The 15,114-nt window shown below is 36.3% G+C and overlaps 1 protein-coding gene across 4 annotated transcripts in view; it reads right to left on the reverse strand.

The window, feature by feature from the left end:
- The window catches only part of LOC117173473 (sterol regulatory element-binding protein 2), a 168,757-nt gene that overhangs the window by 77,340 nt on the left and 76,303 nt on the right, over positions 1 to 15,114 (reverse strand). The window lies entirely within an intron of this gene.

The raw sequence follows: 15,114 nt of genomic DNA on the forward strand, positions 1-15,114 counted from the left end.
ATCGACCTAAAAGGAGAGTATGTTGAAAAATAAAACCGACTTTGACCAAAAAAACGTCTCCGTGTTTCATTTTTCAGGGACTTATCAGACTGCCTAGTATATATTTCTGTGACTGTTTTTAGAAAAAGGAATTTTCGATTTATTTTTCTGCTTTTTACTCAGCTAAATAAGTCCGGATACTTGAGTGTTGCACACCCCGTATATACGTGTACATCCGCACAGAAAGGAACTAATGAGGAAAAAATCAATTTTCAGTTTTTTAGACGAATTAATGGTTTTCATTTTCTGATTCACATTTTTTAAGTATTATCCCTATATCTCAAAAATTCGAATTGTTATTAACCGTCAATTGGCACTATAGGTAAAAATATCCCAACTAATTTTTGAGCTTGAATTAACCGTACTAAATTCGGAAAATGTACCACGTGTCGACTTTTACCAATCATTGACATCACTAACTAAGGGTAAAGTGGGTTAGTATAGAGCGGCAAGCGTCAGCATATGTTGGGCACCAGCTAACAGTAGAACTTGTAAAACTTCAGGGTATTTAATACCCGTTGTGCTGTCAGTGAGCAAAAAAATTATTTTCAACCAGTTTTTTCCATTGGCATTATTGATCTTCGTTCAATTTCCAACGTAAGTTTATCCTCTGAAGTGAAATAAATGGTTTGTTTTCAGTATTTCATAGTCTCTTGTTCTTGTAGAAGGCCTATAATTTACGGCGACGCTTGCTTCGTGAACAAGTAATTTCTTGCAATCGGCCCATTTGCCATGAACACCACGTATGCCTTTGCAGCGACTCTGTAGGTTTGAATAAGTAATTACAATTTTGAAAAACTATTTTTTATGTTACTTTTGTATTTTGTATTTATTAGTACACTATTCTTGTGCATTAAAATAAAAATAATTTTATTTAAACATGGAAAATTATGGTGTTTTATTTGACCATAAAATAGAGTTTTCCTTTTGCAAAATAAATACCTTTTTTGAAAACATTAATGATACAGTAATTTTTTTCTTTAAGTGTAGTATCTCAAGAGTATAACCCTAAGATTTTAGGTAAAAATATTAAAACCGATTCCATTTTTTAAAAAATCTCAAACTACATTACATAATTGGTTTCTGCAACAATATTCAATGCCGGCTGCGGGGGACATGTTTGAACACGTGGGATGAAAAACACTCGTTGTGCCATTTACGTAATAAAAAGGAGTTGTGCCGGTTAAAGGTTAAACTGCAAAGTGAGGTTCTCTTATGAAGTTTCTGTGTTGGACCGCTTCTTCAAATGTGCCTCCGTAAAATGAGGCACCACGTATTAGGTCACTTCGTATCCTCAAGATACACAAGGGTTTCGCTGGATTGTCGCACAGTGGCCGAAAATGAACATAAATATAGTGAAAGCCCAATTCTTTATGAATCATAACAATTTTTTTTAATGTTTGAAAAAACTTCTAGTAGAAGTTCACACTGTGCGAACTTGGTTTTATTTACAGACATTTTTTGTTCAAGCATTATCTTTAAAAAAGAGATATCTGATTACATAAAAACAACTTGAAGTACAAATGCACGCATCAATGTTCCTATAAACCCCAAACCTATCAACTCTAACCCCGTAAACTCCAAACCCACGAACTATAAAGCCACAAACCCTAAGCCCAAACTCTTAACCCATACATGCATAAACACCGAACCCACATACACCAAACTTCTAAACCCCAAACCCATACATTATATACCCATAAACTCTAAATTCATATATACCAAACTCACAAACCCCAGATCCATAAACCGTGGCCTCATAACCCCTAAACACATAAACCCCAAACTTATAAACCTAAAACCCGCAAACCCCAAACTTATAAAAACCAAACCCAGAAACATTAAATTTATAGACCCCAAACCGATAAGCCCCAAACTTACAGAACCTAAATCCATAAACCCCAAACTTACAAATCTCAAAACCCACCAACCCAAAACTTATAAGCCCTAAACCCACAAACCAAAAAATTATAAACCTCAAACCCACAAACCCCAAATTTATAAACATCAAACCAACAAAAAATATATATATATCAGGGAGGTTCACAAGAAACTTGATTTTTTTCGCCTGCCGTATCGCGACAGTTTGTTTCTCTGAGTAAGATAATACACTCCCAAGTTTTTCAGATTTAACAAAATATTTGCAGACAAATTAAAAAATTCTTTAACAAGGCTTTTAATGGGTACTCCCATAAATAAAATTTCATAAAATAGGAACATATGTCAATAGGAGGAAGAGAGAATAACAGATTACTTATTTTATATCAAAATCATATTTTTAACATATTATTATATTCAAAACAAATATACAGTATTTCATTTATCTATATTTTCTTATATTCGCAATAAATATACAGTTGAACAATGTAAACAATTTTTGTAAGGATGAATTCTTTATTTTCTTATATAATGAAATAAAAATAGCTAATACATCTGTGATTCACATTTTCACCAATGTGTGATACAATTTTCTGAAGCAAGTAAGTCTACGATAGTGAAAGAACTTGGCATAACGTGATTTATGCATTTGTGAAGTTGTGAAGCACAAATGCATTAGCGACTTCTTCCATTCTCTAAGAAAATAAAGAATTTATATTTACAAAAAATGTTTACATTGTTCAACTGTATATTTGTTGCAGATATAAGAAAATATTAAAAATATTTTTTTATATAAATTGAGTAAACAGTTATTCTCTCTTCCTCCTATAGACATACTTTAGTATTTTATGAAATTTCATTGATGAAGAACCCATTAAAATACTTGTTGAAAAAATGTTTTATTTTTCTGGTGCTCCGATTTATAGTTTTTTCTTTCATACCTATTATATATTTTTTCCGTATTGTGTGGAGAAGATCTTAGAATTTTTTAGATCCTTAAAAAACACGTTTAGGGGTACAATTATGCCCTTAAATTTACCTTCTTCTAGGAAATTGCACTTTTTATGCCTTTTAACGGTTCCAGGTAATTTTTTTCCAATAGGAGACAAAGTAAAAGTTTTTTCGTTTTTATTAGCTACAATTTTCCTTCATATGATATTTCTCTGAAACAAATATTTATATTTTTAGAAATGGAAAAGCTACGAAAATCTTAATTTTCAACCAAATTTGATGCTCGCAACCTCTAAAAATATATTTAAAAATCTAAACAAAATTAAGAGTGTATTATCTAACCCAGGGAAACAAACAGCAGCGATACTTATAGTACTTATAGTAGCGATATCTTATGGTACTAACTATCAGGTAACTATTAGGGCGGATTACAAAGCCACTGAACGCGTCCTCGGGTTGCGGATAGAGGGTCCCTGTACCAAGGATTTCTGCTGAATATGGTTGTAAACATAAATAGGCAGTCACGGACAATTGTCCAGGGGTGGTCCCGAAGGAATTAACCCCCAAGCGGAGGTGTGAAAACCGTGCCGAAAGCTGAGTGGCACTACTGAGTGGTCTCTACAATTATGGACGAGCCCCTTTCCCTAGCTTCTCGTGGGAACAACAATGACAACACCAAACATAATTGTAGTAAGTGCGGTTCAAGACAACAGAATGCGCAGGGCTCCCGACAATGGGTCGGCCAACAATGCAGACCAATCTAGAGCTGAGGGAGCCAATGAAAATGGATTCAATGCGATGGATCGACTAGATCTCGCGACTTTTATTTGAACGGAGCGACTGAATCACGACTTGCTAGAGTGCTACGATGCGAGTGTGGCCCCTGAACGGGGTTACATGGCACGGCTGCATACTCTGTGGTACGAGATACACCCGGAGCTATCGCACTTTTCGCAGCAACGTCTGCGAAACCATGCTGAACTACTCCGAAAAAGGGGCTATGTAAGCGGAACGCCTACTCTACCACAGCTAGAACATGCCGGTAACAGAGAAAGAGAGGCGACACTAAGACCAACCGCGGGCAGGCATCCAATAGAGGAAGAGCGATGCTTTATGATTCGGAGAAACATCAACACCAAGGTTTCTCTCAAGCCTAAAGATCTGGCTGAAATGGATGACGAGCTTCGTGAACATTTTTCCGGAGAATTCGACCTCCGGGCTATCAATTATTGTGTGTATAATGCAGCGAGAGGGTTGGCCGATGCGAACCGTAAAACAAAACCAAGGGTTGATCATAAGACCAAAAGACAAATGCATCAACTTGCCACAAAGATAGGCTGGGCAAGACAGTACGCGTCCCGCATTCAGTGTGTGATTGATTACATCACATCTGGCAGGAATTTTACCGCCAAGGTTCGAAAGTTCGTACGCTTACTTCAGACCCGTTATCACACAGTTAAAAAGTCAAATCTGCTGACCATCAGGCAGCAAATTGTTGAGAGAATACGGATACTATCTGACGTTAAGAGAAGTCTAGAGCGGTACTGTCAAACACACGCCCAAACCAGAGGAGGTCAAAGTATTTTGGAGAGAAGTCTACGAAGTGCAGCATGGACTGGACGAAAACTCAGAAAATATAAATAGCTTCAAGGATCTATGTGATGCCCTCATAACACCTGATAAAGAATGCCTACCCATCACTACCGAGGAAGTGAAAAAAGTATTATGAGGGATGAAGAACTATTCCGCACCGGGATCAGATTGTATCAAAACCTTCTGGTGGAAGAAGTTTCCTTCAACCCAGCAGCATTTGGCCCGTATTTTCACCTCATATTTGAAGTCGGAAGAGCCGATTCCGGAGTAGTTGGTGGAAGGGCGCACAATACTCCTGCTGGAAATAGGCAACTTAGCTGACCCGAAGAATTAAAGGCCAATCACTTGTTTGAACACGCTGTATACGATATTCACAGCTATCCTAAATGATAGGATTATTCGGGCATTTGAACCTGTGTGGCAAGAAATGTATGAACAACGAGGCTCAAAGAAAGGCGTAGCGGGATGTCGGGAGTTAAATGTTCATCCGCAAATAGTTAGTTGCATAGAGAGAAAACCAGATTTACTATCTCATGTGGAAAAAATCTTGTGACAACTAACAAGGATTGCATAGAGGTGTCTTTCAGGGCGACACCATGAGCGCACTCCTCTTTTGCCTTACATAATTGCCACTATCTCTAGCACTTCACCATTTCGACGGGTACTTGTGCGGAAAACCTGCAGATCGAAAGTACAAGGTCACTCATGTATTTTACATGGACGACCTTAAGATCTATGCTAAAAACAAAGAGCAACTACATCTAGCTCCAGGGATTGTCGAAAGATATACTAAGGAAATTGGAATGGAATTTGGGTGAGACAAATGCGCCAAGGTTTATTTTAAGCGAGGAGAATTTAATGGCAACCCTGAAGATCCTGAGCTCGTTGATAGAAGCGCTATACGACACCTTTGCGCTGGAGAGACTTATACATACCTGGGCGTGCCACGGAGTCGCAACATGTCTTTACAACAGGATTATTCGGGGTACAGCACATAGAGTTGCAAATGGAAGAGACCCTCTTCTTAAAATGGTCAGAAATCACGAAGAAGTGGGCAGAGGAGAGTTTCTGTACAAAGCAGCGGAGAAGGCTGCTGAAATACTCGGACTTAACTTCAGTATTAGGGGTGAGCAAAATGCATCAAATCTTATCTAACTGGAGTACTCACTCCTGAAAGCCCGGATTAAGAAAGCACAAGAGAAAAACTTTCGTGAACAGCTCCTCGATAAGAGGATGCATGGTATCTTCCACAGAAATGTGAAGGATCAGTCAATGTCTTGTGAGCTAACGTTCTCTTTCCTTAAATCGCCCGGATTAAAGTCTGGTACGAAGGGTTTCATTTTGGCATGCCAAGACGTTGTTATTTCTACCTTAACATACCGTCGCCACACTTTAAGCCAAGACATTCCTGATGATATCTGCAGGGCGTGCCATGCACACCCCGAGCATTTAGCTCACATACTATTTAGTTGTCCGATTCACGCGGGAACGACCTACATTCAAATGCACAATGCGACGCTAAGAGTGCTTTATTACTATCTGTCACTCTTACGGCATTAACCTTAATATCGCTCCTCCAAATGCTCCTAGGGAAATCGAGTCAATTGTCGAAAATGGGAAGTGCCGCATATACTGGAACTTTGTATTCTCGACAATTGTTTCTGTTGCGTACTCGAGGCCTGACATGGTTCTTCTTGACTTCGAGAAGCGAACCATGTTCGTTATCGAAGTTTCGGCACCATTTGACAAAAACATCATAGCCAAGGAGAATCAAAAGAGAGGTGTTGAGACCTGATAAGGGAGTTGCAACGATTGTACCCGGAATATGCTGTTAAACTAATCGTCGTTATCATCGGCGCTCTTGGTGGTGCCAAGCTTTCAATCTCTAATGGCCTAAAAAGCATCCCTGCGTGTCAACAATATGCTAAAACACTTGCGGGAAAAATGCAGAAGGCGTTAGTCCTTGGGTCGCTCCGTATTCTCAGGCTGCACTAAACTTTTGATGGATCGTCGTATTGATTCCGTTACAGACTGTAACCACCTATCTCGCGGTCGTGAGACGTGGTTGTGGCTGAAATTTTACCGCGATTTCGCTGGGAGCGGTTAAAAATTTTCAGATTAGCATTCGCTCCTGGTGAAATCCTGCGGTTGTCCTTATGAAAATTTTTTAATATATATATATATATATACCTTATGAAAAAGAAGTATTGGTATGTATTGGATCTAACACTTTTTTCGCGATTAAGGCTTGGAAATCTGATACTTTTTCGCAAAAAAAGTACTGAATCCAATACTTGCCAATACTTCTTCTTCATAAAGGATGTCAGCATTATCCCAGTTCACGTAGGGTATATGGTAGATCCATCATTTTCGAAAAATGGATATGTAGGAGGAGCACTTTCCCAAAGACTGTATGAGCAAGCCAAATATGAAAATGAGGAAGCGAATGATTCCGCGAAGTTTTCATCCCTTTCTCTGAATTAAACTCAAAAACTTCATTACAATTTCTATTGACTAATTTGTGCATAAATAGAATATCTTGCGCTTCTCCATGTGACTTTAAAGAGCTGATATTTAAAGCAGCAGCAACATGCGAATAGTCGTGCGACAATCATGGATTAGGAAGCCCCAACATAATTTCCGCCCACGAGAGAAACTTATGTTGAACCCTTCTAGCTTTTTAATATGGGAGACGTAATGTGGAGACCAAATTTTTGAGCAGTACATTATAATGGGTCTGACTAACGTGATATATAATAAGCGTAATGTCTATGGTTTTTTAAATTCTACAAAGTGACGTTTAATAAATCCCAAAATCTTTAAACTTTTAGCGTTACAATAATCAATATGCTGGAGGAAAGAGTTTATCATCTACAAAAATTCCAAGCTCTCACATTACATGAACGCGACATTTTACACTTAGAAATATTTAGTCATCCCATTTTCCAGACACCACATATACAAGGCGGTAATATCTTTTTGAACCGCAACAGCGTCCTCAAGGGATGTAATGATAGTGTACATTTTTAAATCGTCAACAAAAAGTAAGGCCATCACAATGGTAAATATTGGTATATCATTAAAATAAATATTAAATAACAGCGGAACCTTGTATGATCTTTGAGGTACGCCAAACGTTGCAGTAAATTCGCGGGAGTACACACCTTTGAATTTCACAACAAGCCGCCATGCTCTCAAATAACTATTGCACAATTCTAATAAATTTTCATGAATTACAAATGCCTCTAGTTTCTGGATCAACCTCGTGTGATTAACTTTGTCGAAAACACGAGAAAAATCAGTGTAAATTACATCAACTTGCTTATTATCATTAAGCGCCTTCGCAATAAGCTGAGTATATCAAGTAAGGTTAGTGCAAGATGACCTACAAGAAATAAACCCATGCTGCTCCTCGAGAATAAAATTTTTACACCAAATTGAAAGTTTCTCTGTTAAGGTACTCTCAAAGATCTTTGCGATTGTGTTTATTACATTTATCGGTCGATAGTTCTTAACATCCAATATCATCTGCTTTGTAGATTGTGACAACGTTATTAGATTTCTATTGAGAAGAATAGAAACCGGCAGATAAAGATTTAGTATAAAGGTACCAAATTAGCCGAGATATTGTGCAGCAGCAGTTTTTATAGAATAGACGAGGGATGTCATCGGGACCAGGGCCTTTATTACAGTTTATTACACTGACACTTTCAAAAACTTCGGACAAGGCGATTTCAACATTATTAATATCAACTGCAGAACTCTTTAATTGTTTGAATTTCCTGATTTTTTTGTTTTCCGGATACATCACGTTATATAAATACTATGCTCTACATTATTAATATAAATATTACGACAATTTTTACGTACAAGTTTGCACGTAGCCCATAAGTTAGAGAAAACTTCGCGGTCCATCTGATTCCCTAAAGTCTTATATCGATAAGGAGCAGCTCTCTTTTGGGTAAGGATATTAACTAAGTCTCAAGAAAAATATACAGGGTATTTATCGCTACGTGTTTTTCGCCATGGTACATATAATTCAATTAAGTCATACAATATCCCGTAAAACTAAATAACACAATTATCTACAGGTAATTGAGTAAACAATGCACCCCAGTCTACTGTACCCAAACAGGAAATTACTCACATATAATCAGCATATTTGAAATCTAAATAAAAGTATGTATCGGAGTTTGATGCAATTATTTCCTTTGGGAGAACAACATCTAGTATACAAGGAAGTAAAAACCAAATCGACAATCTTAACTGATGTATTCTGCACTTGATTTTTTTGAAACGTTATAAAAGCCGCATTGTTCAAAAAGCGCGTTCAGGCTCTCTCTTGCTGAAGAGGATACGTAATCCACGATCGTCATTGTTCCAGCGGATGTGCGAGATATTATAGTCGACAGCGATGATTGTCGCCGTAGCTGTAGTGGACTCAAGAGCAGATTCTATAGCGATGCAGTGGTTCAAATAAGCCTCTGGACGTGATGGTGGCGGGATATAAGCAGTTCCAAGCAAAATTTGGTCATTTCCATTTAAGACTGTTACAAAAATCTGGTCGACAGAAGTAACTGGTGTTCGATATTCGAAGCTTCTAAATTTCGAGTTCACTCCAAGTAATACTCCCCCGCCTCGTTTAAATTTACTCAATTGGGTATCTGCAAGTTGACAATTTTAGTTCGTAGGCCACGAACATTTTGGTAGTAAATGTTGAGGTTACATTGTGAGTCACTTGATGCAGTCCGTCTCTCCTGTTATCGGCTGGTGTTATCGTACAATTCGAGCTGATCAAGAACGCTGCCGGAAGAAAGTCTTGACAGATACGATTGTTATTCGTGAGCATAGTCTATCCTACTGGCAGCTCTCGACAGAGCTTTTTGTGGGATAAACAGTCGTTGCTAAATACTGTTTGGTCGAATTTTACGCCAGGGATATTCAAAATGGTTGCCTCATGGAAGCAGTTCGTACATTTTCTTATAGAAGATGTAGATTCGGCTTCAGGGTGAGAACCACTACATTTTGGACAAGTGTATGACGTGCTGTGGCAGCATTTAGCCATATGACTAAATCTGAGACATTTCATGCATCTCAAAACGCTCACATGAACGAGTATGGTGCAACTCCGTCACCCTACATAAATTTTCTTTTTTCTGTTAGTGTGTTATGATTTGTTGGATCAACTTAAAGAACGACTTTATAGAAATTCTTATCATTTCTATTAACTTTTTTCACGAGAACTTTCAATCTAAATTCCGGCACTTCAGAAATTTGATTTTGGTTGGTACCCCCACCTGAGATATTTCTTACTGATGTGACACGACCCGAAAGTTTACTAGAACAGACTTTATTTTTGACAGCTTTCCTCGTTTCATGATATGTTTTTGTCTCGTTTTTAGGCTTTATGACAAGGGCTGCGTATCGACATAAAGTGACAGGCGTCCCCCGAGTCCCACCAACTTGCTTCCTCTTTTCATTGGAAAATTTTTTATAATATACAGTACAAAAATAAAAAAAACTAACTATCCATGCTCAATATGAGCTCAGTCGGAGTATTTTGAATCGTAGCGCAAAAGAGTTTAGTTAACTTTTAAAGAGTTTTCAATTTCCTTACTTTTTAAAATTTCAAGACTAGTTAAAACTTTTAAAATTTGAAGAATTTTTGTTTTTGAGAATATATTTTTTTTTACTTTTTTATCGTATTGAAAATTATTTTAAATTCGAATTCCGTCATTTTATGGAAATAACACGTATAATAAGATGCGCCCAAAATTATATGCATTTTTATAATATTTATTATTATACATCATAACCGTTAAATACTGTCTCAAAGCGTTATTTATCGAGTATAAACCCATAACTGATATCAGATTGAAACAAAATCCGATCTAAATATTTCATCTCTAGAAAATACGTGCCTTTTGTGAAAAATATGAAACAAACTTATTATAAAATATTAGATATCTGTAAAAAAAATAGATTGGGTTTGGTTTGGATACATGAATTCACTCTCGATCGATGTAACCCGTAAAGTTTGTTAAATATTTTATTGTCTTTCATTTTATTTTGTCAAGAACAAATAATTAACGTTTTTTAACACAGTGATCATTCGGAGTGAGAAATAGGCTAATTTCAATAGTTTTTGTGAAAAATGTGTTTTTTTTATACTAAGGATAACCAAAGAACCAAAAAAAATGTAAATGACATACCCTTTCGCACTAGTGATTTTCTAGCATAACTTTATTCTACACTGGAAATGAGATCTCGTTAATAAATCGAGGTTTACTTGTAAAATGTAACTATATTCACTCCGTTCAGGTTACATTTCTCAAAATATCGATATTGTAATACAATTTTCTCATGATCCGTAATTGTGAAATCTATTTTATTCGAATCATTTCGCGCTGTATGTAAATATTAACAGGTATCAAAGTCAAATATAAGTTTTTACTTTTTATCTAATATGTAAAAATGTAACGAAAGAAAAAAAAAGTATTCAATACGTTCGGGAGGTTCACATGAGTAGCGACGCCGACTCCAAGCCCATCCCTTGTACTGCAAAATTGAGGGATACTATAGGAATCGCGACATATGCCATGATCAAATCCGTATAATATTCCCTCAAATACGACAGTTAGATAGATAAAGAGGATAGGCAGACTTAAGCAGAGAGAGAGGCAAAGATAGATGAAGACAAAGAAGAGGGAGACAATTTCCGAAGGGAAAAAACAAAGAAAGTTACATAAATGCAAAGAAATAAGTGACACCTTAAATAGGGAGACACGAAAAATCACATTTAAGAAACATATTTAATTTGAACACCGGCTGAACGGACTCTCGGCAGGCAGAGTAATAATAACGTAAAGAATCTATAACTGCCGAGTCAAATCTGTAGCTGGTGTTAAGACTTCTCTACTTTGAATCAGTAAACTTTGAAGCCTCAGAGCAAAGGCTTCAATATATTTTTTTAAATAAAAGAAAAACATGGGTAAATTAATTTTCCTAAGAGAGCGATTTGGCGAACATAACCGTTGAAATTTCTCAATTGTGATCTTTGTACCACCCTAATCTATACTCTATCATATAGTGACATGAAAGAAAGGTGTGTAGGGAAGGAATATTAGGATTATATTCAATTTATTACTAAACATATATAGTATATAATATATACGTACACATATATTTCTGAAATTTTATTATTAGATTTCACTGCTTGAGGCCATGTAACGAGAGGTTCACATGACCAAACCTGGTTCTCAATTTTTCTGTCCCAACTTACGCCTAAACGACATGAGGGGTCACTCTAAAAGTTTTGGAAATTAAAGAGGAGGTAATAAAGTCCACGTCTCTGCTTTGTTCCGGAGGAAATTTTGAAGAAAAAAAATTTCGAATAAAATACAAGTAGAAGTTAGATCGATATTTTTCTGTCCCAACTTACGTCCACGCGGAAGGAGATATCGTGTTAAAAATTTGGCACGGTAAATAGAAGGCACGAAGGAATATGTCCCTGGTCCTAACTAATCAGTATTATAAAAAAAGTTTTTTTTTGTAAGAGAAATACCGACCGTGCTGTGGAACACTGCAAAGAATTTTCAATGTTGTCAATGCGCTAACTATAAGATTTATATTCTGCAAAGTGGGGCAAAACAACCAAAACTAGTCACAAACATTATACACAAATAATGTAACAACTAATGTTTGCACTTTTGATGGAAATAAACAAATTGATATCATTAAATAGCACGTGTCTGACATTACGTATCAGCTGTTTGAAAGTAGCACAAGGGCAGCGAGTAGACAATTTCGAACTTCTACTGGTCTGAGGGTAAAACAGATTGCATGATTACCGACAGAGAAAGTTAGAAATCAAACTTTTGCTGTAAAGCCTAAATATGTCCGTCCATAATCATTACACAGGCCCACAAAAAAAACAAAAGTGTCTGTGCAATTGACCAGGCCTATATATTCTTTTGTTTGCTACACACAGAATTTGGACAATTTAATCACGCAACCAGAAGTAGTGCATTATTTACTGAAAATTAAAGGAGGTCTTAATACTTCATTCAATTCTGTGATCTTTAGAAAAAAATTTTTAAACAAATTAAAGTTTGTCGTTCTCTCCAATGTATGCCTTAAATAAGAACCTACCTGAGAAATGTTTCAAAAATAAATTTCAATCATACGATCAGAAGTAATGCAAGTAATGAAAAGTAATAGAAAATAATGAAAAATGTAATAAAAAAGTAATGAAAAGTAATGAAAGGTAATGAAAAGTAATTAAAAGTAATGAAAACTATGCACAAAATGTTTGAAGCAAAAATTCCAATCATGCGATTGTAAACAATACATTATTCCCTGCAACCGAAGAAACGGGTTTTACTATAGGGTCTCTCTGTCGTCGTCTTTGTTGTCGTCGTCTGCATACCGGATAACTTTTGAAAGATCATCGACCGCGAATAAGCATGCTCAAACTTGCGGGCGAAGCTCTTTTAACAACAAAGAATTGTAAGTCACCAAATTACAGTTGTCGATAAGATGACCTTAAATTTTAAAAGGTCTCTGCACAAATGTAGAAAAAACAAAAAGGCCGAGCGCATATCGCGAGATAAACACATAATCGAGCGCGAAGAGCGAGATAAATACATGATCGATTGCGAAGTTTGAGATCAACAGTCACGCCCTGGGAATAAATCAGACAAGGTTTTAATTTGACGAAAACCTGTTTATCTATTTTCTTTTAAATCAATAAATGCCACAGAAGTTAGGTGTACTTTGACTATAGGATATTCAAGAAATAGTGGACTACTTGGTGCGGTATGATTGTAATTTATGTTTCAAGAGTCCTGTATTCAGTTTTTCGATCAAAGGAATTTAAAAGCCAAGATTTAATTTGGACGACAAACTTTGATCTATTTTGTAAAAAGGAACAAATGTCAGCCAAATACGATTTAGTGAAACTTCTCACTTTCAGAAAATAATACACTAGTTGCTGCGACAAGATTGGTGAATAAGATTAAAAAAAGGTTTGGGGGATGTTCGGTCAAGGAATGCAATAAACAAGGCTTCAATTTGAAGAAAAACTTTATTTTCTAAAAATCAATGAATGTTAGAAAAGTTGGATATAATTTCACTCTTCAGGATGTTCAAGAAGTAATACACTATCTGCGGCGTCATGAATGGAATTTATGTTTCAAACCATTCCTATGCAGATTTTCCACCAAAAAATGTAACAGGCAAGGTTTAATGTCGACGATAAACTCTTAGCTACTTTGTAAACAGGGCTAAATTTATCCTAGCTTACATAAAATACTGCATTATTGAATCAGTGAGATTTCAATGACGAAGCAGATACAAGTGGATCATCAGTTCGGTACTTTTCCTCACTTCAGTACAATTTTCACTGGGGTAGTCAGTGAAATATCTTTTACCAACTGAATTTGACTGATTATGTTATGCGAAAATTTGACTCATTTTTCGTGAAATTCTACTGATAGGCAATGGAATTTTTAATGAAGTAATACAGTTCTCCGAGCTTTAAGTTTTTTGTTGGTTTCATGACATGTTACATACCAAGAAATTTGAGAGGAATCGAAAAGAGTAACTGCTTTTATGTTCTGTCATCTTACAATTGCTTATAAATTTTCAAGAAAGAATGGAATACAGGATTGGAAATTGAACAAAAATCGGAAAAATCTTAACCGTACCCGTTCCTACGAGCCATCAAGCTTGTCACCTGCTTTACAAACTGAGTATTTCATGATTATTTCAACTGATTTCAAGGAAGCAAGTTTCTTGGGTTTCGCGGATGTTCCGTTTTTTATTAGTTTTTTTTTCAAGTTATCTAACAGAAATTCTGCAAAGAATCGAAAATAGTACGTTTTTTTCAGCAGAGGTGTCATGTTTTTTCAGGTATTGTTATCTTTGGCTTGCTTACAGATTTTCTAGAAAGCAAGGTTGGTCGATTTTGCGAATGTTCAGTTATTGTTAGTTTTGTTACAACTTATGTACCAGAAATTCTGAGAAGAGTTAAAAATAGTAAGAATGGAAGGGCTACGACACGACGGTGAATTAACTAATACGGGGGCTGAAGTTTGTCGCCAAAAATCATACGTTTGAGACATATACCCTGCACTCAAAGGGAGCCTTCAAAGTGGCACTCGGGGGTTTGTTTGATTAGTTTAATTATTTAGATGTTTCAGGGAGACTCCTCAATTTAAATAACCTGGGGCTGCTGAAATGCTTTCTCGTCGGTTGCCGACTGTGGGTTTCTTTATGCCCATGGAAAAGTTCCAATTAGGTACTTGCACGAAGTCTCGAGTCAGGGGTGACATCTACCTTAATCTTGGACCATAAATATGCACTCAACACAATTGCGCGTCTAGCTTTTCAAACAAAAGATTTTAAGATTTTGTTCATTCTCTGTCTACTTTTGAAAAAAAAATACTTTAAAAAATCTAATTTTGTATTTCAGTGTAAATCATATCACCTTCCGCAATATGTTTTGTATAAGGGAATATTTCTGTTTTCATAGAAAGAACAATTTTTGTTGAAAATTAGCACCAAATTCCTGGGGTCTATTTCCACCAACCTCTACCGATTTTCATCCACTTGCATTCCCCCTCTTATACCTGTCGGAGTTAGGTAAAATGG

This window comes from Belonocnema kinseyi, chromosome 5, assembly GCF_010883055.1.
Source record: "Belonocnema kinseyi isolate 2016_QV_RU_SX_M_011 chromosome 5, B_treatae_v1, whole genome shotgun sequence".
NCBI lineage: Eukaryota > Metazoa > Arthropoda > Insecta > Hymenoptera > Cynipidae > Belonocnema > Belonocnema kinseyi.